At 47.2% G+C, this 22,984-nt stretch overlaps 1 long non-coding RNA gene across 2 annotated transcripts in view; it reads left to right on the top strand.

Annotated features, from left to right (window-relative positions):
* The window catches only part of LOC117033106 (uncharacterized), a 29,771-nt gene extending 7,725 nt beyond the window's left edge, over positions 1–22,046 (top strand). For both annotated transcript variants that reach the window (XR_004424833.1, XR_004424834.1), the window contains 3 exons: positions 17,049–17,127; positions 19,642–19,787; positions 20,163–22,046. This is a non-coding gene — a long non-coding RNA (uncharacterized LOC117033106). The remainder of the gene's footprint in view (positions 1–17,048; positions 17,128–19,641; positions 19,788–20,162) is intronic.
* The last annotated feature ends 938 nt before the right edge of the window (positions 22,047–22,984 follow it).

Raw genomic sequence — 22,984 nt, 5'->3', positions numbered from 1 at the left:
ATGTGTGGTGAGCGTAACCTTATTCCTCCCTCCTTCCTTCCTCTTTTCCTTTTTCCCTTCCTTCTTTCTTTCTCCCCTCGCTCCCTTCCTTCCACCTATGCAACAAATATTTTCAAACCTCTACCCTGTGCCAGACAATATGCTGTTAAGGATTCTGACTCATTACAAATTGCCTTTATTTTAGGTCGGGGCAGGAAGGAGGGTGGGAGTGCATTGAGGACAGTTGAAATCACAGATAAAGAAGCTTAGAGCCCAGAGAGGCAGTCAGAGCTACTCACATCCCCAGTGCACTTGCAATCTCCACCAACGCAAACGTCCATTGGACTAGCTGGGCTTGAAGTGGACTCTATTCTCTCTGTGTGTGGTCCTGAGGCCTCCTGCATCCAAGTTTCCAACTGAATATGCAGTGTCGAAGGCTCCAGCTGAGAACTGCAGAATCCCAATATCTGGACATTGGACCTGGGAATTTGCAGGCTCAGCAGACTTCCCAGGTGAATCTCTTGCACCCTGGCATTTGTGGAAGTTGGGCTTGGGCCCTCGGATCAATTTAAACGGGCCTTACAGGGTAAGAGTCTGAAAAAATACTTGGCCATAATTCCTGTGTTGTGAGGAAAGGCAAAAGAAATGCAAAGTGAGGTCTAGGGCCAGTTTTCCCATTCACTTGCCACATGGCCTTGGCTATTTGCCCTCAGCCCTCCCTTTTTTCATGCCACCTATGGGTTACTGTTTGAGCCAATCTACCAATAAACATCGTCTTCCTTGCTGCAGAATTGTAATTGTATCTAAGTATCCTGGATGCTCAGCTCAGGGGCAAAGAGGTGATGTCATTAAAAACCTTTATATGAGTGACTCATACAAGATAGCTCTTCAGAGTTTGAAGAAAATTCCATCTCTATCCCAGACTCCCTGCCCTGCTATCAGGGAGATTCTTGGAGGCCTAGGAACCTGGATTTTGGCTCTCCCAGGAGCACAGTTGTGAACACATGTCTGTATTATCTCCAGGGCCCCTGAGGATATTGGCCTGAAGCCCCAGGGAGGGAGCCTGTCCTCCCAGTGGTGGTAAGCAGACCCTCTGTTCAGCATTCAGCAACTCACGCTGTGTAGTAGAACAATTGAGATTTGTCAGACAGAGAGATGAGAATGAAAAGGAAGAAGAAAGAGACCAGCTCTGGAAAGGTTTTCCAGAAAGTTCCAGTGTCTTCCCGGCTTGTTGACGGAGGAAGGTGCTGAATAAATGCACTTTTACAGGTTGATTACAATCTGGAAAGTATTTTTTCATTATATGAGTCCTCATTATGTTATACATAAAAAAGTATAATATACTGTAACCTGAGAGTAATAAGCCAGCGAAGTACTGGCTGGATTCACCTTGGGAACTGTGGCTGCCCTTGGTATTTCTCATAAGCAGATTTTATCAGGAGAAAAGCCCAGGCAGGGGTGAGGAAGACCCCCATGAAAATGCCAAGATTCCCAAGACTCTTTCCTCTTCCCACTGCCCTGAATGGAAACTATGTCTCAAAGGGGCCCAGGTTCAGGGAAAGAGCCCTGTATTTGCTCATTTCTTTTTCCAACAAGTATTGTGGGGCAACAACTACATACCAGGTATGTTGTGAGGTGCTGGTTACAAGAGCTAAAATTGACTTTGTTCCTGCCTCCACAGAGCTTTTGGCCACTGGAGAATCAAACATCACACAAGTAAATGAAAAACAAACGTGACAATAGCTGAGGGAGAACTACCTGGGTCTGTGAAAACGCACCTGACCAGAGTTGATCGAGGCGGGGCTGAGACGTGCAGGCATGGACCAGCGGGAGGGCGTATGAGCGCCAGAGAGCAGCCATGCAAAGGGAACGGCATGTGCAAAGGCCGCTTAGCAGCAGGGCAGAACTGAAGAAGGCCACGGTGGGGGCATATGAGGCCAGGCAGAGGGCTGACCTCTCAGGGCTTTAGAAGCCCTATAAGAACGAATGCCTAAGAAAAAGGGGAAGCCACTGTCATATTCTAAGCAGAAGGTGCTGGATTCATAGGCTGCCTCTGATTCTCCCAAAGTCTCACTGTGGGTCAGAAGGAACTTGGTCCAGAGTCCTGATTCCTCCCTCTCACCTGCTGCATCTGGGCAGACACCCAACTCCTGTCTATTCCACCTTAGAAATTACTCTCAAATGGAGCTTCCTTCTCCCCGAGCCCACTGCCACTACCACAGTGGGAGTCCCAGCCTTCCCTCCCCTGGATGATTGCAGTCCTCCTGGGTTCTTCACTTGAGAGTCTTCCCTCTGCAATCCACCCTCCATGGTGGCTTCCTTCCTAAAACACACACCTGGCCTCTCCCTGGCTTGTGCACGGCTGGTAGCTCCCCAGAGCCTAGGGGAACAATCCTAGTCTCTTTAGAGCAGCCCTCAAGACTCTGCTTTCTCTGACCTAACCTGTCCGCTGCCTCTTCTCCTTACTCCCCCATCCCCCAGCTCCCTCTGCATCAGGTGCTGTAGCCCTAAGGAACTTCTCAGCCTTCCCCAAACACACACTCCATAGCACTTTGCTGTTCTCCCTTCCTGGCATGCCTTCCCTTCTTCACCGGAAACTTCCTTTCCTTTGTCAACATAGCAACGGATATGTCACTTCCTTGGCCAGACACCGTCACACGCACACCCCTCCCCGCCCCCCCGAAGGAACATTCTGCTGCTGTAGCTCCTTTACCCTCAAGAGAGGGGGGAAACACCTATGATGGATGCTCAAGAAATAAAAGTCCACATATTGTATGATTCCATTTATATGAGTTGTCCAAAATAGGTAAATCCATAGGAGACAGAAAATAGGTTAGTGGTTGCCAGGAGTTGGGGGAAGGAGGGAATTGGGAGATATGAGGTTTCTTTTGGGGGTAATAGAAATGTTCTGGAACTAGATAGTGGTGATGGTTGCACAACATTGTCAGTATACTAAAAAACACGGAGTTGTGTACTTCAAAGTGGTTAAAATGCTGAATTTTATGTTATGTTAATTACAAAAACTTTATTAAAAATGATGAAAAGATAGATAAATAAACTACTTTTTCTTATTTTCTAATTTCTTTTCATCTCAAATCTTTCCCCCATTCCTCATCTACTTCCCCATTGGCAACCATTTTAATTTAAATGGAAGAATTTATCTGATCACAGACCACAGATGAATTATAATAAAATACGAATTAGTAGGGTTGAATCATTGGGGTTTGACATTTTTGTAATTTGTCTTTCTCCTGCTCATGTAGCAACTCTGAAGGCGGGGAGAAGCCACCCAGCCCTAGTGTGTGTCATCTTCAATACGTCCATCGTCTGCCTGGCAAAAGACCAAACTTGGATTGATATCAGTGAGAAACGTCATCATTAGAATTGTTTGTAGTTAGACTGTGACTGAAATAACTTTTCAAAGCCCTTCATACACATGGGCTCATTGGTTCATCATGAAAACCTTCTGGGAGAGGCATCCTTTTAATGGACAGAGAACGCGTGTACCCTGCCCGGCCAGTGAGTGGCCGGGGAGGGCTGAGCTGAGCTCTGTTGACTTGTTGGTCATTTCAACTGCCGGCGGGAGGGAGGATGCCAAACATTGTTCTGCTTGTGGGTTGTACTTGTTACTCTTCTGCTTGTTCTTGGCTTGTACTTGTTATTCTTGAGTAGAGCACAGCGTCCCAGGAAACCTCAGAAAACACTAGAAGGCACAGGCATTGAAGACATCACTGTGGCCACGATTGACTCAAATTCTCATCGTCAGCCCCAGGAGACCTATGAGACATACCATTAAGTGGAAATTACAGCAACCCCCTTCATCCCAAGATGTGACAAATATCCTTGTGATCAGAGAATTCTCAGCTGAGAAACGTAAGATGTGATTTGCAAAAATGGATTGGGGAACCAGTTAATCTGTGAACACTCATAAATATTTTTCCATGAATTAATAAGGAAATCCCCACTTATATTTCAAAAGAGAACTTCAACCAGATTGTAGATAAATTATGTAATTTGTTACAGGCTAACATTTTCTTGGCACGTACTATGTTGTAAGCACTGTTATAAATACTTAGTACATTAATGCATTTATTTAGTCCTCACGGCAACTCTATAAGGTAGGTATTACTATTGCCCCCATTTTATAAATGAGGAAATTGATGCACAGAGAGGTTTAGTAATTTGCCCATGGCTACACAGCTAGCAAATGGCAGAGCTGAAGTTTGAACCCAGGCAGGCTGACTACAGAGTCCATCCAACAAATGGGGCCCACAGGGCTGTGGTTAGTGGGACAGGCAATCAATGCCAACGTGAGATTTTGGCTGAAACATTTGAGGTGGAGGATACAGCACACAGAAGGAAATCTGCATTTAACAGGATCTCACAGGAGCTTAATTTGTGATTGTAAAAGGCTTTCTGTTGTGCAGTTTGCTTTTTTTCCCCCAGAGAGGGAGTAGTTTGCATGGACTATTTTGATATGTTTGTGCAGAGGCCAGGTGGGCCAGGTTAAGGGTTGGGAGCTGGTGGGGAACCAGTGAAGCTTAGTGGGCTGGGCGGAATGAAGGAGGTGGGCTCGGCCTCGTTATTCATCTCCTACCCCCTTCCTACAGAGCACTTTCCAAGACTATACTCTTCATCTGCTCCCTGTCCTTTTCTCCAGCACACTAGAATCCTCCCACATTTCAGAAAGATTGCAAATCACCTCCCTTGTCCTCTGGAGGGAAGGGCCCTGATTCTTAGGCGAAGAGCTAGACAGAGATGGTTAATTAAATTTTCACATAAGTAGGCAGTGGCTTCCCTGGTTCCCTGACATGGGGGTCAGCAGTAATTCTTTCAGAGGAGCATTGTGGAGACTCAGCAGACTGACTCTGAGTTGGATGGTTGCCTGACGGGCTGGCACAGGGCCTGGTACCCACACTCTCTCTGCCGCGGCCCAACTCCCACCTCCTTACTTTCTGAGAAGCTCAGCTACTGCAGATGGGCACTCCTGCCCTCTACATGCTGTGGATGTCGGGGAGGGGATATGGGCTGGGGTGGGGCAGGGGGACGCCTAACTGACCCTTAGGCAGTTCCCCACCCAGAGGTCCCAGGCTCTGTGAGAAAAGCTCTTCAGGGCTGCAGCCCCTGAGGATTTTGTGCCACGTGGCTTCCTCCAGCCCTGGGAGAAACTCTTGAACTCTCATCTCTGAAACCATCTGCATCCCCCCCCCAGATGTACTCTTCCCCGCAGCAGGTGACCCAGTGCAGGCTTACGGTGTCTACACTATCAAAAGGACTCACCCTGACTGATTCAGCAGGGTCAGGAGTGGGCATGCACGCAGGCAACCCCTGCCCCCAGCATTACCCTATCCCTCTGGCCCCCAGATACTCTGCCAGGCACAGAGCAGGACAGAGGTACGGAGAAGCGGAAATTCTGTGTGTGTGTGTTGGGGGTGGGGTGGGGTGGGCATGTCCATCCATCAATCCAGTCAAACCAGTGCAGGCTCCTCTCTGGCCCCTCCCTGCTCTCTGTCCCTCAGGCCGGGGACATAGAGTGGCCAGGGTCAGTCAGATCTATACTAAGGGGAAAGATCGCAGAGCCCATCAGAACCTTCCTTCTCATTCTCCAGGGAGGCAGGGGTCTCTGTCCACTGGAGAACCCTTGGACCATGCTGACCAGGAACCTGTGTTGCCCTTTATGCCAAGGCAAAATAGGTAGCTGCCTATGCGGCATGAATTAGAAAAGGCTCAGTGCCACCCTCAGTAGATTTCTCTTTTCTGTCTGATATCCCATTATTAGCAGTTCTCACCTTTGAGTATTAATCGTTTCAATGTTTATGGAAAGGGGAAAGTGTTACACTTGAAGTCCCTCTCTTCCACATTGTATTTCTCTTACCGTATGAAAGAAGGGCTCTGGTGGGGCACAAATTTCCCATCCCCCCATGTCTGGAGCAGGGTGGAGGTCACTCAATCAGCGCAGCTGCGTGGAAGAGCAGTGGGCTTGCCTTCTCTATTTTGCTGTGAGCGTCACAGCAGTGCATGAAGGAGCGGACAGGCAGGGAAAAGTGGTAGGCTGGTTGTGAGTGGCTGCTGTGAATTTGAAGTCAATTCAGTCTGGCTGGCTTACTGAATCGATGTTGGGAAAACACAGCCCTCTCCTGGGAGGAGAGGTGCTTGGTATAAATAGAAGGTATTATCGCTGTGAGGCAATTGAGGGATGTCATATTGCTCAGTAGACAAGGCAGTAGTGAGAACCCCAACCAGTGGGCTGCAGGGCTGTGAGCGACTTACTGTCCTTTGCTTGTCCCAAGAGAAAGAGCCCTTTCTGCATTCAGAGCTCACAGTCAGGGTGACCTGAGCAAACCCAGTGCCCGCTCTGGGCCCTTAGCCCTTCTCTGCTGGGCACATTGAGCCACCTCCATCTCAGGCGGCACTACATAGGATCCTAACCCTGCTGGTGAACTGACAGCAACAAGAGAGTGCCCATTCTCCACTCAAACTCTGAGTAAGAGCTGTGCCTTTCCCTGATATACCACCAGGTTCTTTATTTTAAATAGCTTTATTGAAATATAATCTACACACCATACGACTCACCCATTTAAGTGTATGATTCAATGTTTTTTAGTATATTTGCAGATACATACAACTATCATTACAGTTTTAAAACATTTCATCACCCCCCCAAAAGAGTACTGTACCCATTAGCTTACACACACACACACACACACACACACACACACACACACACACACACACACATCTCCCTGTCAACACCCCAGCCCTAAGCAACAACTCTGTGTTCTGTCTATGGAGTTACCTAATCTGGACATTTTATATAAATGGAATTGTATTCTATGTGACCTTTTGTGTCTGGCTTCCTTCACTTGGCATAACGTTTTCAAGGTTTATCCAGGTTGTGGAATATATCAGTGCTTCATTCCTTTTTATGGCCAAATAGTGTTCCATTAAAGCACATACCACCTTTTGTTTATTCATTCATTGATGGACGTTTGGGTTGTTCCTGCCTTTGGCTATTATGAAAAAAATTTTTTGTGGACATGTGTTTTCATTTCTCTTGGAAATACACCTAGGAGTGGAATTGCTGTGTCTATGTTTAAGGAACCCCATCTTGTTCTTAACAACAATTTTCAAACAATACAGGTAACTGGAGGCCTGATAGACAATCATTCAACAAATACTTATTTAGCTCCTTCTGTGTTCCAAGCACTGTTCTGGAAGCTGGGGAAAGCACTATGAGTAGAGATCAGTCAGCCATGTAGCTTTGCTCCTGTAAGGACTTTTACTCTGAATGGAATACAGAGAACTCGGAGGTTTGTTTTTCCCCCAAAAGATTTATGGAAGTATAATTTACAAATAATAAACTGCACACATACTCGTACAGAGGGTGCCAAAAAATGTGTACACATTTTAAGAGATGTTATCTATGTAGCAATAGTTCGCCATAATCAGAAGTGTCTGGATGCCGATGGTAACCACTTTGAGCATTGCAGGACTCAAAACATGACTATTTATTGAGTATTACAATTTTAATACAGTTTCTTCCTTTCTTAAAATGTGTATACATTTTTTGGCACCCTCTGTATAAAGTAATACAACTTCGTGAGTTACAAAGTGTATATATCCAGGAAACTATCACCACGGGGTAATGAACATCATCCCTAAATTTTTCTTGTGCGCCTTTGTAATTCCTCCCTCCTGCCCTTTCCTCCCCACCTACCCCAGGCAACCACTGATCAAACTACAAATTAGTCGCATTTTCTAGAATGCAAGAGTGTGCTCTCTTTAGTGTGGCTTCTTTCTCGGCATAATTATTTTGACATTTCTCTATGTTCTTGATTGTACTAATAGTTTATACGTTTTTTATTGCTGACGTTGTATGGCTCGTTCATTGTATGGGTGTGTGACACTTTGTTTCTCCATCTCCCCATTGATAGACATTTGGGGTATTTCCAGTTTGGAGCTGTTATAATAAAGCTCCTATGAATATTTGTGCACAAGTCTTTGAATGGACATATACTTTGATTTCTCTGGAGTAAATACCTAGGAGTGGAACGGCTGGATCATATGGTAACTGTATGTTTAACTTACAAGAAACTAACAAACTGTTTTCTAAAGTGATTGTACCATTTATACTCACACCAGCAGTAGATGAGAATTCCAGTCACTCCACATCCTTTCCAACACTTGGTATGGTCAGTCTCTTTAATTTTACCCCTTCTAATAAGTCTATAATGTATCTCATTGTGATTTTTAACTTGTGTTTCTCAATGACAGTGGTGTTGAGTGTCTTTTCATGTGTTTATTTGCCATCTGTATCTTCTTTAGAGAAGTGTTGATTCAAATCTTTCACTACTTTTTTTTAAAAAACGGGTTGCTTGTTTTCTTACTATTGAGTCTTGAGAGTTCATTATATATATGCTGGATATAAGGTCTTTATCAGATATATGATATGTAAATATTTTCTCCCAATCTGTGGCTTATCTTTTCATTCTTTTAAGTGTTTTTCACACAGAAGACATTTTTAATTTTGATGAACTCCAAATCATCAGTTTCTTTTTTGGGTCATGCAAAAGCATGACCAAAAGTTGTCATATCTAAGAAAACTTTGCCTAACCCAAGGCACAAAGATTTTCTCCTATTTTCTTCTACAGGTTTTATAGTTTTACACTTTACATTTAAGACTGTGATTTATTTTTGAGTTAGTTTTTGTATTATATATGGTGAGAGGTATGCATTGAAGTTCATTCCTTTGTGCCATTTGTTGAAAAGACTATTCTTTCTCCTCTGCATTCTTTTTACCTTTGCACCTTCGTTGAACAATCATTTGTCCTTTTGGGTCTATTTCTGGACTTTCTGTTCTGTGCCATTGATCTATTTATCTATCTTTATTCCAATACCACCCTGTCTTAATCAACTTTTTAATAAACTTGAAGTCAGACAGTGTTCCTCCAGCTTTGTTCTTTCTCAAAGTTGTTTTGGTTATTCCATGTAAATTTTAGAATCAGCTTGTTGATTTCTACAAAAGAGCCTCCTAGGATTTTGACTGAGATTTCACTAATTCCATGGAACAATTTGGGGAGAATTAACATCTTAACAGTATTGAGTCTTATGAGCCATGAATACAGTATATCCCTCCATTTGTTGAGATCTTTGCTTGCTCTCAGCAATGTTTTGTAGTTTTCAATGTCCAGGTCTCTGCAGGGTATTTGTGCTCTCACATATCTTAACATGGAATGGTCACCTACTAGGTGAGCTCCAGGTCTGCAGCAATAGTTATTCTGTTGACTGACAGAAGAAGGCGTCTCCTGGGGCCACTTGCTGGGAATACGGAGGTGGTTATAAACATGTGGTATCAACAACGGCTCACTCTCCCTGCTAGAGAGTGCCTTGCAGTTGCCCCTTGGGGATTGATGAGCCTTTTGGCTGTCATCCTGCAGACCTTCAAGATGAGCTCAAGCTCCTTGGAGCTTCATGCCCAACGCAAGCCTGGCACCCAGATCCACAGAAGCGGGGTTGAGCCTGTCTTGCAGAAAGCCAGCTCTCCTTCACACTCAGCTTGTGCACAGCCTTCCTGACATAAACTCGTCATCTCAGGTCTGTGTATGTCCGTTGAATCATTTTCTTGGACACTACTCTCAGTTTTTCGAGGAAAATGCCCACAGATGAGAAATAGCCACATCAGTGCTGTTGATGCCAAAAGTCAAGAAGTAGTGGTGTCAAGGTGAGTGTTAGTTCCCCTCTCCCAGGCCCTGCCAGCTTATTCTGGATTAGAGCCATAGATGCCAGGCTGGCCTCCTTGCCTCTAGACTCTCAACTGCAAATTATTTCTGCATGGGGTGGGCTAGATTTATCCTTATACATCACTATGGCATCAAATTGATCTACTCAAGAAGTAACTTCTGTGACTCCCCAGGGCCCTCTGGATAAGGTCCAAACTCCTTGGCCTGGTATTCAAGGAAGCCCAACATCTAGTCCTTCCCCATGTGCCCCAAACACTCTGCTCCGGCCAGATCCGTCTTCACTGGCCCCAGCATGCACCCAGCTCTAAGCCATTGCACACGCAGCCCTGTCCTGCTCATCCCCAACTCACCTGCCCTAATCTCACCTTTCCTTAAAGACCAGCAGACAAGGCTCGGGGCTGCCTCCACCGCACAGCCTCTACTCAGCCTTCTTCAGCTGAAGAAATCAGCGTTAGAGCACAAGTACCTTCCCCCATGCCCAGTCTGCGGGGTTTGGGCTCACGCCTCTCCGAGGCTGTGCCTCCCTGGACTGGCGTTTTCCCCAAGCATGCAGCTGGAAGAAGCACTCCTCAGCTGCTTGGATTTTTCTCCTACTCTCTTTTGATTCCTCAACTTCCATGCAAAGTGTCACCCATGGATGCGAAGACTGATTAATTCTAAGTCTGGGGCTGGGGCTGGTACAGACGCAGTGGTTAGATACTGAATTAAATGACTGCTAAGGTCCTTTGCCGACTTATCACGACTCAGCGCACGGAGGAGCAGGTGACATGCCCTTGGGCCTTCTGGAGATCAGTGCCTGTTCAGGTGTGAGCTTCTCTTTCAGCTTTCCTACCTGGAAAGCAATCGCTGGCCATTCTTGTCAACCTGGTTGCTCACTAAGCCAGAGAATATATTTTGTTGCGAAGGATTTAAGCACAGTTTTCTATTCTCAAGGGACCTCCCACCTCAAGTCCAATTTCCTGTCCCTACCTCTGGCGCCTGAACACCCACCATTTGAGGGGTCTTTTTGGTGGAGTAAGGAACTGGTCCCTTCATGCTCCTGGTCTCTAAATGCCAACGGGTGGCTGCGAGAGTGGTGAGTTATGATCTCTATTTACACATAAAATCTCTGACACAGCTTCCACCCAAGTCCTCCAGCTTCCTCTTCAGCCAGATGGCCCTCCCTAAGCCCTTCCTACGGAGACATCTCAGAGCCACCTCCGGCTCTCCATATGAATGAGTTTATCCGGCCTTTCTCTGAGTGGGAGACAGATTGCAGGCCTGTTCTAGTGGCTGGGTTTCTGCGTCTCAAGCTCTGGGCACAGATACGAGGTAAGTTCTTTGCCTGTGTCCCGTGCCTCTGTGTACTGGTGAGCAAGTGTGTAACGAACGGGCACAGGCTCTCCCCGCCCACTGCTGTTTGCACGTCCAGATATTGCTGTGGGCAGCGGTCAGACTTCGCTTCCCGCGGTCAGCACACTTAAGGAGCGGTGAGATGCCAAGTGCTGCAGCTCACTCGAGCTCTCCCAGGCCTGGATGAGCTACTGACGCGTTTCCTCCCTTGCTGCCTTACCCTGAGTGTGATCTAACTGAGCCTCAACAGTTTCTTTACTGGGCATTTCATTTGTTTCCAATTCTTAGGCTGTTATAAATGATGCATCAAGGATCATCTCTGTGCATTCTGTCTGTCATTGAAATGGCCTCCATGGGAGCCAGACAAAGACAGGAGGGATGCGTAGAATCCAATTGGATTGTAAATATATTCCAGAGATGTGGCCCTGCCAGTGTAGAAGAGCATGAGAAGAATTCAGAAGAGCATTAAGTAGCCAATAGAGGAGTTCCAGTGGAGGGAGGGAGGAGTTGGGGGAGGGAAGGGAAGGTTTGCAAACGCAAACCAAACTTGATAATTAGGGAAGGTGTCATCGAGAGCACAGCCCGACACCACCTCATTTGGAGGGTGTGAACTGGGAAATCTCAAAATTTTAAGCGGAGCTACTGTAATTGGGCTCATATTATCCCTATTTTCATAAGAAAAAAGCTCAGATCTAGACATATCCCAGCCAAAATGTGGTCTGTGGGAGCCTCAGCCTAGCAAGAAAGTCACCCTAATTTGCTTAGATGGTAACCTCAATTTTCTTAGAATGGTAAAATTGTTGCCTTAATGAATTAGTGTTTTTAACCCAAGGAAGGCTTAGAATTAAGTATGACATGAAAAAGCAAATCAAAATCATGATATTGCTAAGTTTTCTAATTATTAAGTTTAGGCATAATCTATGTGTATTTGGTTTTTAAAGTGTTTATTTAGACTGACGACAGATTAGCTCGATGAGTCCACCTTTCCCTGTCCTGCCTCTGCAGTGGCTTTTAAAACAATGACTATATTCATTTTGCCCTCTTTCATCAGGCAAAATGGGGGCCTGCCCAATTTCAAGGGGAGTAGAAAAAAAGCTCCACTTGAAATTGGGCAGGCCCCCATTTTGGGTGGCATGGTTCTGGAAGACCATGTGAAACTGAAAATATTGCTGTGGACCCCCAGGGCCACCCAGCTTGCCCTGACAGTCCCTTTGAAGCTGTTTAGGTTTTCATTAGCCATTTCTTCAAGGCCCTTCCAGCCTCTATCCACACCACCCAGTGCCAAAGCTGCATTTTTAAGGCTTTATTATAGTAGCAGCCTACTTCCAAGTATCTCAATCTGTATCAGGCATCTATCGCTGCACAGTAAACCATCCCCAAACATAGTAGCTCAAAGCACTAACAACACTCATTTTTCTCATGAGTCTTTAAGTTAGGCAGGACTTGGTGGGGACAGCTCATCTCTTCGCCACTCTGTGTCATCTGAAGCAGTTGGAAGGCTGGGCATGGAGTTCACTGGAGGCTTACTCACCAATGTATCTGGCAAGTCACCCAGCTGCAGTTAGGCTAAAACCAGCAAATTCCTCCACATCTTCCCCATGTGGCCTGGGCTTCCTCACAGCGTGATGACTGAGTTCCAAGGCGAAGTGTCTAGAGAAAGGCAGATGGAAGCAATATTGCCTTTTCCTGGCCTAGCCTCATAAATCATGCAGCGTCACTTTCACCACATTCTGTGTCGAGGTAGTCACAAAGGCCACCAATTTCCAAGGGAGGAGAAATACTCTCCACCACTTGGTAGAGCAGCGGCAAGGTTCTAGAAGGACATGTGGAACCAGAGATATTGCTGGGACCGTTTTTTGAAACTAATCTTCCATGTTTCTGCATGGGTCTGTCATTAGCTATGGACTACCCCAGGAGATACAAACTCCCAGGTGCTGTCAGCTGGGAAAAGTAGTGACCGAAGTTCTGTCTGCTTAATCTAGTAGCTGGTATGGGGGGTTCAAAATATAGGTACGTGGAAGTTGGGCAAGGGGTGCACAGAAACACTCAAGGATAGACCTAGGAGCTCTGGAAAGTGCACCAATGGTGTCTGTTTCAGGACAATTATACAAAATACTGATGGATCATATCCCGTATCTCATGTGACAACAAGCATCTCAGCCTTTCAGGAAACATTAAATAACAGGAAATGTGAACCCAAGATCAGCTAGAGGCTCATTTGTAACAAAGAGCTGGCCTGACCTGACATGTCCATCTCTTAAATCCTTATGGTCTCTGACCACTGAAAGGACGGACCGGTGGCCTCCTCTAAATCATGCTGTTACTTAACCATGACCTGTTTTGATCCAACATAGACTGGAAATCAACCATTTTGTTTTTACTCATGGTCCTATATACATGCAAAATGAAGAAGTCTTTAACCACTGAACATGTTGTTTTAATAAGGCGTAGATAATAGCTACCACAATATATTAAAAGATCTTCGTTGGGCCACCAAGACTGTATTGTTTTGGGTATGGTGGACTGCTTCTCTGAACAAACAACGGGAAAGATTTTTTGCTAAGGATGAGCAAACACGTTCATGGGAGGTGGGCATAAAAAAGCTACAGAACATACTCCTTGCCTGCTAACACCAGGAAGACTGTTTAATATATTTGTCAGGACAGTGTCATGGAATAGACTTTCACTATAAGGTTTTAAAAGCTCCATCAAACCTAGAAATTTTTCTATTATTGCCAAAACGTCACAGGCGCTTAGACCCTTCCCACCACCATAGAGTAGCTCTGAGAACACTCCAAATAAAAGAAGAAAGGATTCACTGAGGTGTCCCAAGGTGGCAGGACGTGTGTGAGGTGCTGTTCCCAGACAGAGCAGACATCCTTTGCTCTGTAAATCAGTCTCTGAAGGAGTCAGCCTGACTCCAGTTCTGACATCATGGGGAGAAAAAGCCTGCCAAGCTGCCTCAGTTTCCTCAGTGCAACTGTGACCAGACTGATTGGAAGAGACATTGATATTAGCAGTGCTTAGCAGTGCAACAGGGGAGCCACACCCCACACCCTGTTCCAGGAGGATTGTGACAGGGTGATGGCATTCCCGTGACCTTATGTAAACCTTCAGTCGTGTCTCTAGGGACCATGAGCTTCTGGCTTCTCTGGGGTCCCAAGCCTGTGGCTGTGACCTCCATGGCTAGATTCTATTTCTTTCTCTTCTAAATCAAGACTCTCTCCTGACCCATCTTGGAGTCTTTAATGGAGAACAGTTTTACTACACAAAGCACTTTTTCTGGGGAGATCACTCATCGAATCCCAGGCCTCTGTCTCCTTGGAACAATGAACAATCCCAGACATAAGAGAAAGCCATTGTGGAATCCCAGCCCACATGTCTGGGAAGCACTGAAGGAGAAGGATGACCAACACTGGGAAATATAGCAGGCTCTTCTACTGGATTCCAGAGTGGTATTCAGCCCAGACCTCCCCCCTTTCTCTTCCTCTTTGGCAAATATCATAGGAGCAAGAAGACCTGATCTAATCTTTGCTGCTAGAACTGTTCCCTCAGCAATGGGAAATGCACAGGATTTGGAGATGGAAGGCCTGGGAACAAGCTCCAACTCACCCCTTACTAGCTGTGTAACTGAGGCAAATCCCTTGGCCTCTCTGAGCCTGCTTCCTCATCTAAGCCTGCCTTCCCTTCCTCAGAGGGGTGAGGTGGAAGACAGATGAGATGCCTGGGAAAGAGCTCGGTGAGTTCCAAAACTCTCTGTCCAAATATAGATGGCATAACTTGCACTGACTCAGCACAAAGTTCCAATTCCCTGTCTTGGGAAATCGCACAAGATCGCTGCAGGATCTTGAAGACAGAACAGAACTGAGTGATCTCTACTGGCTACTGGGCTGCCCTGGAGACAGACATTGCAAGGCCTGGCACCCTCAGTGCATTCCTAGAACCTCTCAGGCCCGCAGCATCTCGAAGCAGTGTTGAGCGTGGACTATCTGCGCATACAGTGACAGGAACTGTCTCTTCCTATAATGGCTACTGACACAGAACGCAGAAAATTAGCTTACAGAATTAATGAAGACCTCAGAGAAAAGCAAGATTTGGGATGAAATGCCAGTGTCATGCTGGGTGTTGAGGTGTGATCAGTGAGCTTGACTTTGTGGTTCGTTTGCCCTGGGCAGCCTTGCTTTTCAGCTGCCCAGAGCTCCACCTACAGGGAGAGGACTGCTGTCAGTCACACCATCTTTGATGCCAGTGGCAGCCACTGGCCCTTCCCTTTTGGGTGTCTGTTCTCTCAGTGCAGAATGAAAGGTGTTGGCCCTGAAATTAAGGGCTGTTAGCCCTTGACTAGCAGGTTGGGGAGGACTTTTAGGGGCATCCCTGAAATTCTTTACTTTCTCTGTCTTGGAGTCAGGCTGATCTTGGAGAACCCTGAGATCTGGGCCATGAGATGTCTTGGGGATGATTTTCAATTTTCATATGAAAGAAGCAGATCTAGAGAGGTTCTCCATCCTGATTCAACTAGGATAGTTGGGGCTCATTGTACAGCTCCCAGCACCAGACCTGCAGCCCAGCTGGTTTGCTCAGCTAGCTGAATAAAGGGGCACTTTTAGAATAGAGGCTTCTCAAGGTCAAAGGCGTTTGGGGAAGGGTTACCAGGAGTCCAGACATGGGAGATAGTCCATGTGCAGTGTGATTTCAGGAACCAGGAAGGAAGCCTCAACTCTCTCCCACCACCCAACTTAAAAAAAAAAAAAATTAGTTATAATGTGACACTTGGGCTACAGGTAAAACGCAAATTCCCTTGGAAGCGTCATAGTACTTTAGTTACTAGTAATTTACCTTTCCTTGTGAATGAGTTCTAGACCTATTCTTAGAAATCTTGAGTGGAACAATGCACGTGGGCCCTGGAGGATATTAAAGGATGCGAGCTAACTGTTATGAAGTGCTAAACGCCAGGGAGTGTTAGACTCCAAGGTATATTTTCTTATGTTGGTCTCACAATAACTGTGTAGAATGGGTCTTATTCCCATTGTATAGATGAGGAAACTGAGGTTCAGCAAGCAATGAATTTGTCTAAGGTCAGTCAGCCAGTAGCTGATACGGCTAGGACTGGAAGCCAGGTGGGACTGTCCCCAAAGCTGTGAGGATCCAGGGCAGAGGACATGGGGGGGCCGATAGTGTCAGAGGGGAAGAGTGGGGACTCAGACAGCAGGTGAAACATCACTAGGCTGTGAGCGTCCTAATGTGCAGCCCCAGGACTTGGAGGAGAGGCTGTTCCAAGTCACCCTCCAGGCTGCTGTGTGCGCTGTGATAGTGGTTGGTGCTCTGAATCTAGAAGGAAGAAAATCTAGAGCAGTGTTTCTCAATCATGTGCCTCAGAGGGCTTGTAGAAACACAGTTTGCTGGGTCCCATCCCCAGAGTTTCTGACTCAGTAGGTCTGGAGTGAGGCATGAGATTTGCAATTAAAACAAGTTCCCGGGTAATGCTGCTGCTGGTCCGGAGACCACACTGGGCAAACCACTGGCCTAGTGTGTGTCTCAGCGAGCTTCTGGTTGAGGGCAGAATATGCACCTGTAAACGAGCAGAGATCTTTGTTAGGTGGGGGTGAGGAGAGGCCGCTCTGATAAAGAGACACGATAAGAAAGCAATGGTTACAGAACAGATGTTTCTCCCAGAGCGACAGTCTGCAGTGCATGCTGTGGGGCATCGCCCAGATCCCTCCTGCAGGACTGACACCCCATTTCCCCAGCTGCTGGGGAGGGGGCGTTGGTTGTTGAGGGCTCATAGCTGAGTCCCTCTCTGAGGACAGCCCTTGGCCAAAGAGAGCTGCCTCTCCCAAACTACACCCCCTTGCAGTAGCAGCCTGCATCCAAGAAGAAGTGGTAGAGATGGCGTACGGAAGCCCCACCCCCGGTCTCAGCCTAGGACGACTCTGAAGGGCCTTCATTAGCTGAGACCTCTCATCCGCCGCAGTTCAACTTCTGCTCTGTTACTGGCAGGTGCTGTTCCTGAGCGTGCACCCCAAGAAACCTCCCTGACTGAGTCTGTTCCAAGTAAGCTGACCAAAGACAGTCCAAGGTGAGTGTTCCTGGTTGACAGTACCTTTCTTTGCTGCCCTGAGTCATTGAGGGGCCAGGTTCTTTCTTTCTTGTTTCTGTCTATGATCTCTTTGTCTCTGCCCTTGGCTGAAGCCAGGCTACAGGCTTCTCTGTGCTCCAGTTTGTGGAAACTGGAAAGAGAATGCAGAAGAGCACACTGTGCCTTCCAACACCAGCCTGGAAAAGGTTTGCATCACTTCTACCACTCCAGTAAGTTTCTTAAACCTAGTCCCATGGCTACACATGACCGCAGGGATGCTGGGACATAGTGTATAGCTGGCCAGCCACACTAGGCTATAACCCCTGCTTTGGAAGAAGAGGAAAAGAAAAGATGGTGGACAGCAGGGGTTCTCCATGACAACCTCTGAATATGAATTCGTGTGGCCCTAACTCCATGTGCCACAAAGCTCTGCAGCCAGAGTAGCAAACGTGAGCCGTTTATCAGGCACGAAGACCCCACAAGCATTGCCACTCCTGGGGGCAAAAGCCCCAGCATTATTTGGAAATCGTTCACTACGGACTCTGCATACAAATCTACTCTACAGATTCTGCCCACTCTCTAGAGTACTCACTATAACTCTCCCGTTTCTCTCCCATTCAAGAAAGCTTAGCCGGATGTAAGTGACATAAAGTGACCTGACAGCGATAACCTTCAATAGGCTCAATAAAAAGAAAATAATTCCCAAACTTCAATTTTTCATTATTAGCTCCAGATAACTTGCAAAAATCTTCTAGTTAATCATGGCACACAGTTGCCTGCTTTCTCCTGTCCCCTCCCCACCCGAGGGGAGGCTGGGCTCGACAGTGCTCAGGTGAGGAACTGGCTTATTGTACCTGGATAGGGCATACTGTTCTTGGTAATCCCAGGAAGTCCTGCCGATAGGCCTGGGGCACAGGGTTGTGGCACACTGACCCTGCTGTTTCCCCCGCCTGCACCATCCCCTTACTCAGTTTAGAGTCCATGGGCCACCTTCTTATGACTTGGTTGCAAACACGTGTAACTTCCTTGCCTCTCTCCCCCTCTGTTAAACCCCAGCCACTCCACTCTGTGCTGGAGAGGCCAAATGCTGCTAGAGAAGACCTTAAACTGGGGCTCACTGTGCTGCGTCTTTCTGTTTATGACCCTGCATTTCAAATATGCACTCAGCAGCATCAGGCAATCCTGCGCGCCTTCCTCGGGCACCCCTGTCCTGCCTGGCCTCACCGTGTCCCACACCTTCTCCCTCTGCTTACATCCACCTTCCCTCTGCACTCCAGTCCTTGCAGGTGCCTCATCCTTCATGGAGAAAAAATCATTAGCGGGAACTCCTTTACCGACCCATCACGAATGCCGCCTGCTTCTCAATCCTGTCACACATTGAAGAACTGTCCTTGTTCCTATGTGATAGGAGCCTCTATAAATCTTATCCCAAACTCTGAGGTTCACGTCTTTAGCCCCGCCCTCTCCCTGAGCCGAAGACTCAATATATGGCATATGCACATGGGTGTCCAAAGGGCAGACCAGGGGCTGAGGAGGGAGGCCCAAAGCCAGACAGGCCTGACCATCGCTGAGGGTCAGTCCTGAGGGAGGGTGCCCAGGGAGAAAGAAAACTCACCCCCAGCTTGTTAGAAAAGCCATCGCTGAGGTGGGGAGATCAGTGAGGGGAGAAAGCCAGGCGAGGTCATGGCCACCAGGAGGGAGATTTCCTACCTCAGACATGAGTCGTTGCAGGAGGACTGAGAATGGGAAGGTCGCAGCGAAGGCCCCTCCAATTCTGCTCCCAGCAGGCTGTGCCGCTGGCTGCACTTTGGCCTCAGAGATGACCCGCCTCTCTGGGCATAGTTACAAGACTGGCCTCTTTCTGAGCAAACGAGAGTGGGACCAGGCTTGGGGGCTTGCCCTGCTCCATCTCACGGGGTCTGAGGGAGGATTTGCTAACAGCCTTTGTTCTGATGTGGCTTCTAGGGCAATGGATGGAGGGCTGGGTGCGGAGGGAGACCCCTCCTTGTCTCCCTGCCTGCCTGGGGGCTCTGGGAACTCTAGGTTCCCAGACTGCCAGCTGAGGTTACCTCTTTAAGAAGCTGCCTGGCCCTGGGTGAGAGACAGACTGTTCCTTCGCCCTGGCCCCTGACCCACCCTCTCTCTAGCTCCCCACACTGTCCAACCAGCTTCGTTGGACAGCATCTGGGAGCCAATTTATTCAGACCCTGAGGTTTGTTTTGATAAGGGCTTTAAAGCGTGTTAAGAAATGTGCAAAGAACTTTGTCATCACTTTTCCCTTTCAAATGTACCTGAGCAATTGGATCAGGAAGTCCCCTGCCTGTCTCTTCCCCTGGCAGGCCACCAGGGGTAGCCAGATATCCTAGGGGCAAGAAGCTGGGGCTCAGTCCTATTCAAGCTGTCCCTCTGGCCACATATCCTGGGCTGTAATGATCTGAGCCAGAAGGGGCTGGGGGGACATTGGCGGGGGAGGAGTAGCTTCTCTCTGTTCTGTTTCTTCACTCCCTGTTTCAGAGGGACTGTAGGTTCCCAGGAGGCAGAGCCCAGGACTTTGAGGTCCCCGGCACCCGGAGTGCCACTACATGGCACAATGAAGACTTGAGTCGTGGGGATGGACCCAGAAGAGAGGGCAAGGCGTGTGTCTACATCCATCTCACTAGGTCTGTCTAGCTTCCCCTGTCACTGCTGTGTCCTAAGGTGGGCTTCGGGGCATGGACCAGAGGTCACTAGGGTGTCTCCTGGGAGTTCTTCCCCGGGCTGTGTGTGTGGATTGGATGTTTGCTGTTGGTCTGATCTGACCACATCTGAGCTTAGGCACTGAGAAGGGAATGGCCCATCTCAAAACGGGGTTAGAGGCTCTTATGGGTTCAATTGTGTCTCCTTCCTCTCAAATGATATGTTAAAATCCTAACCCCCCCATACCTCAGAATGTAACCTTCTTTGGATAAAGAGTTGTTGCAAATGTAATTAGTTGAGATGAGGTCACACTGAAGTAGGGTGGGCCCCTAATCTACTATGATTGGTGTCTTTATCAGAAGCCAGAGTCATTCAGGCAGAAGACAGCCATGTGACAACACAGGCAGAGATTGGAGTGGTGCATCTGTAAGCCAAGGAACACCCACGATTGCCAACAAACACCAGAAACTGGAAGAGACAAAGAAAGATCCTCCTCTACAGGTTTCAGAGAGAGCATAGTCCTACCAACAGCTTGATTTTGGATTCCTGCCCTCCAGAACTGTGAGATAGTACATTTGTGTTGTTTTCTGCCTACCGGTGTGTGGCACTTTGTGAGGGCAGCCCTAAAAAACTAAAACGGAGGTGAAAGCCACTTCATTTCAGAGTACCCGTTTAAATAGCATCAACGTTGTCCATGCGCGGCCAGTCGAGGGTGCCAGGATGGTTCAGAGACTCATCCGTCATCCTTCCTGAGTTTGTCCCATCACTGCTCTACTCCTGGAGGCCCTGGATGGAGCCTCGTTACAGTTAGGGCAGGGGGGCCCCACTGGAGTCATGGGCAGAGACTGGGCCTGGGGTCAGGGTTGGTGTGTAGTAGACCTGGATCCTAGCCTGGGCTCTCAATTATCTCTGCTGCAAAGCCTCATGAGGGCAATTCCTGGGAAACCCACATGACACGATGTCTCACTGAGGTTCAAACGAACGTCTCAGCAAAACAGAAATTATTACAGCTCATCAAACTTCAGAGTCAGCTAGAGAATGTTTGGTGCGCTGAGTGTTAAATGTGTGAATGCTGAGGGTATGGCAATGCGTGAGGTATCCCCATGCTATGCCGGCATGTCCTTAAGTGCCCAGGTGACCCTGGACACGCAGACCTGTCTCCTCTGCCGTGTGTCATACCTGGGGACTCTGCTATACTTTCTTGTGCTCACCACCACTCCAAGAACACTAGCTCTCCTAAACCCACACCTGGCCAATCTGAAAAACAAATCCAAGTCCTCAGTGATAATAACAAACCGCATTTGTTCACCTCCTAAACGCTGTTCCAGGCACCGATCCATTTTACAGCTCTACGACACGGCCTTTTAGCTCCTTGTTACACGTGTGGACACAGAGGCTCAGAGAGATTGAGGACTTGACCCAACTGGTGGTGGGGAGGGTACAGCTGGCACACGAGTCCCAGGCTGACCGACTCCAAAGCCCCGGCTCTCTCCACTCGGCCCCCACGGGGCCTTACTCTGTTTTCCTCCCAGAACAGCTGCCTTCTTTCTTCTGACAGGAGTCTTTTAGAAAACGATAACCCTTAGGAATTTTAGGCACCGTGACAGGCCGCTGATGGAAAACGTTGGAGTGGCAAGTCCTTCTGGGGCAGCCTTTATGCCTATGAATTCAGAAGTCTCGATGCTTAGTTCTGGGTCTATTTTTAGTGCCTCGATCTTGCCAGCGGCCCAGGCGTGTCCTGAAGCTCTGTTGGCTTCCTGGGGCAGAGCTGTCAAGCAGATTGAACTCTACCTATTGAGATGCTTGTGGCATTTGAGATGAGGTACTTCTCTCAGTTAATTCTAACCTGCCAGTGTTCATTTTTTTCTTTTGAAGCCCAAATAGCAACGTGTCAGCTCCCTAAACAAAGGGCCAGCGTTGACTTCTACTCCCCTCTTTCGGTTAGAGTCATGGAAGGTGCCAGAATGAGGGAGTTGGGACTGGTGTTGGTATGTGTGTTTGGGGTGGAGGGGAGAAAGATCATGGGGTTACATAAAATATGGGACACCCATTCCATGGAAAGCAGTGCAGCTATTAAAATGTGATGTATTTATCAATATGAAAATATATTGTGGAGTCAAAAAGAACGGGTTACAAAACTGTGTAGCATAACCCATTTTGCATTTAAAAATATATCTACACATAAAATTTACCAGGAAGGCATATTCTGAAATGATTATAATTGTTATCTCTGGGTGGTGAGATTTTGGGTGATTTTATTTTCTTTTACCCACTTATCTGTTTTTGTTTTTTTTGCCTTCTAATTTTCCCCCTAAATTAAATACTGGGGGTATCAAAAAATGTATACACATGACTTGTATTCATCTTTTGTTATCGGTATATATTATTACAATTTTAATACAGTTTTTTTCCTTTCTTAAAATGTGTATACATGTTTTTGGCACCTTCTGTATATATGTTTAAATTTAAAAACAACACATTTCCTGATAAATGTGGAACTGTAATAGCAAACCCTGACCTTGCTTTCAGTAGATACTGGCTTGTGTCAAATCAGGTCACAATAAACTTATGTTTGAATTAATTCCTGCTCAGGCCCCTATTCTATTCATTTTATAAACCTAGTTTTCTATTTTGAAAAACTTAAACCCCACGGAAAAGTTGCAAGAATGGTACAATCAACACCCAAAGTCCTTTCACATAAATGGATTGGTTGATCCCATTTTTTGTGCCATTGGCTTTATCTCTGTATATTGTTCCATGTATTTCTAATACCCCAGCATCTGACACTGTTTTTAGTGAACGAATGAACGGCTGCAGTGGCAGGAAGGCCAGTTCTTGAAGGACACGGTAGTTTGTGCAGCAGGTGCTACTTGAGGTCCAGCCGGTGGGCGAAGGAGAACCAGAGGCAGAATGGGCCCCCCCAGGCAGAGAGTAGCGGGAGCAGAGGCTTGGAAGGAGGTCAGCTCAGAACTTCTACAGAGCTAGCCAACAGGAAGTGGGAAGACAAGTGGAGGTGATGCTGGAGGCATGAGTACTGGGGAGACCCGAAAGCTCTCAGGTACCACCCGGAAGTGTCCAAGAGTGAGGGGAGTAACACACTCTTCTTGTGCATTTTAAAGATCACTCTGCCGCCATGGTGCAGAGGAACTTGAGAGGTACAAATGGAAGGAAGAGGAAGATG

This window comes from Rhinolophus ferrumequinum, chromosome 13, assembly GCF_004115265.2.
Source record: "Rhinolophus ferrumequinum isolate MPI-CBG mRhiFer1 chromosome 13, mRhiFer1_v1.p, whole genome shotgun sequence".
Lineage (NCBI taxonomy): Eukaryota > Metazoa > Chordata > Mammalia > Chiroptera > Rhinolophidae > Rhinolophus > Rhinolophus ferrumequinum.
The sequence above is the reverse complement of the archived record's forward strand: the minus strand, read 5'-3'. Positions and strand labels throughout refer to the sequence as shown.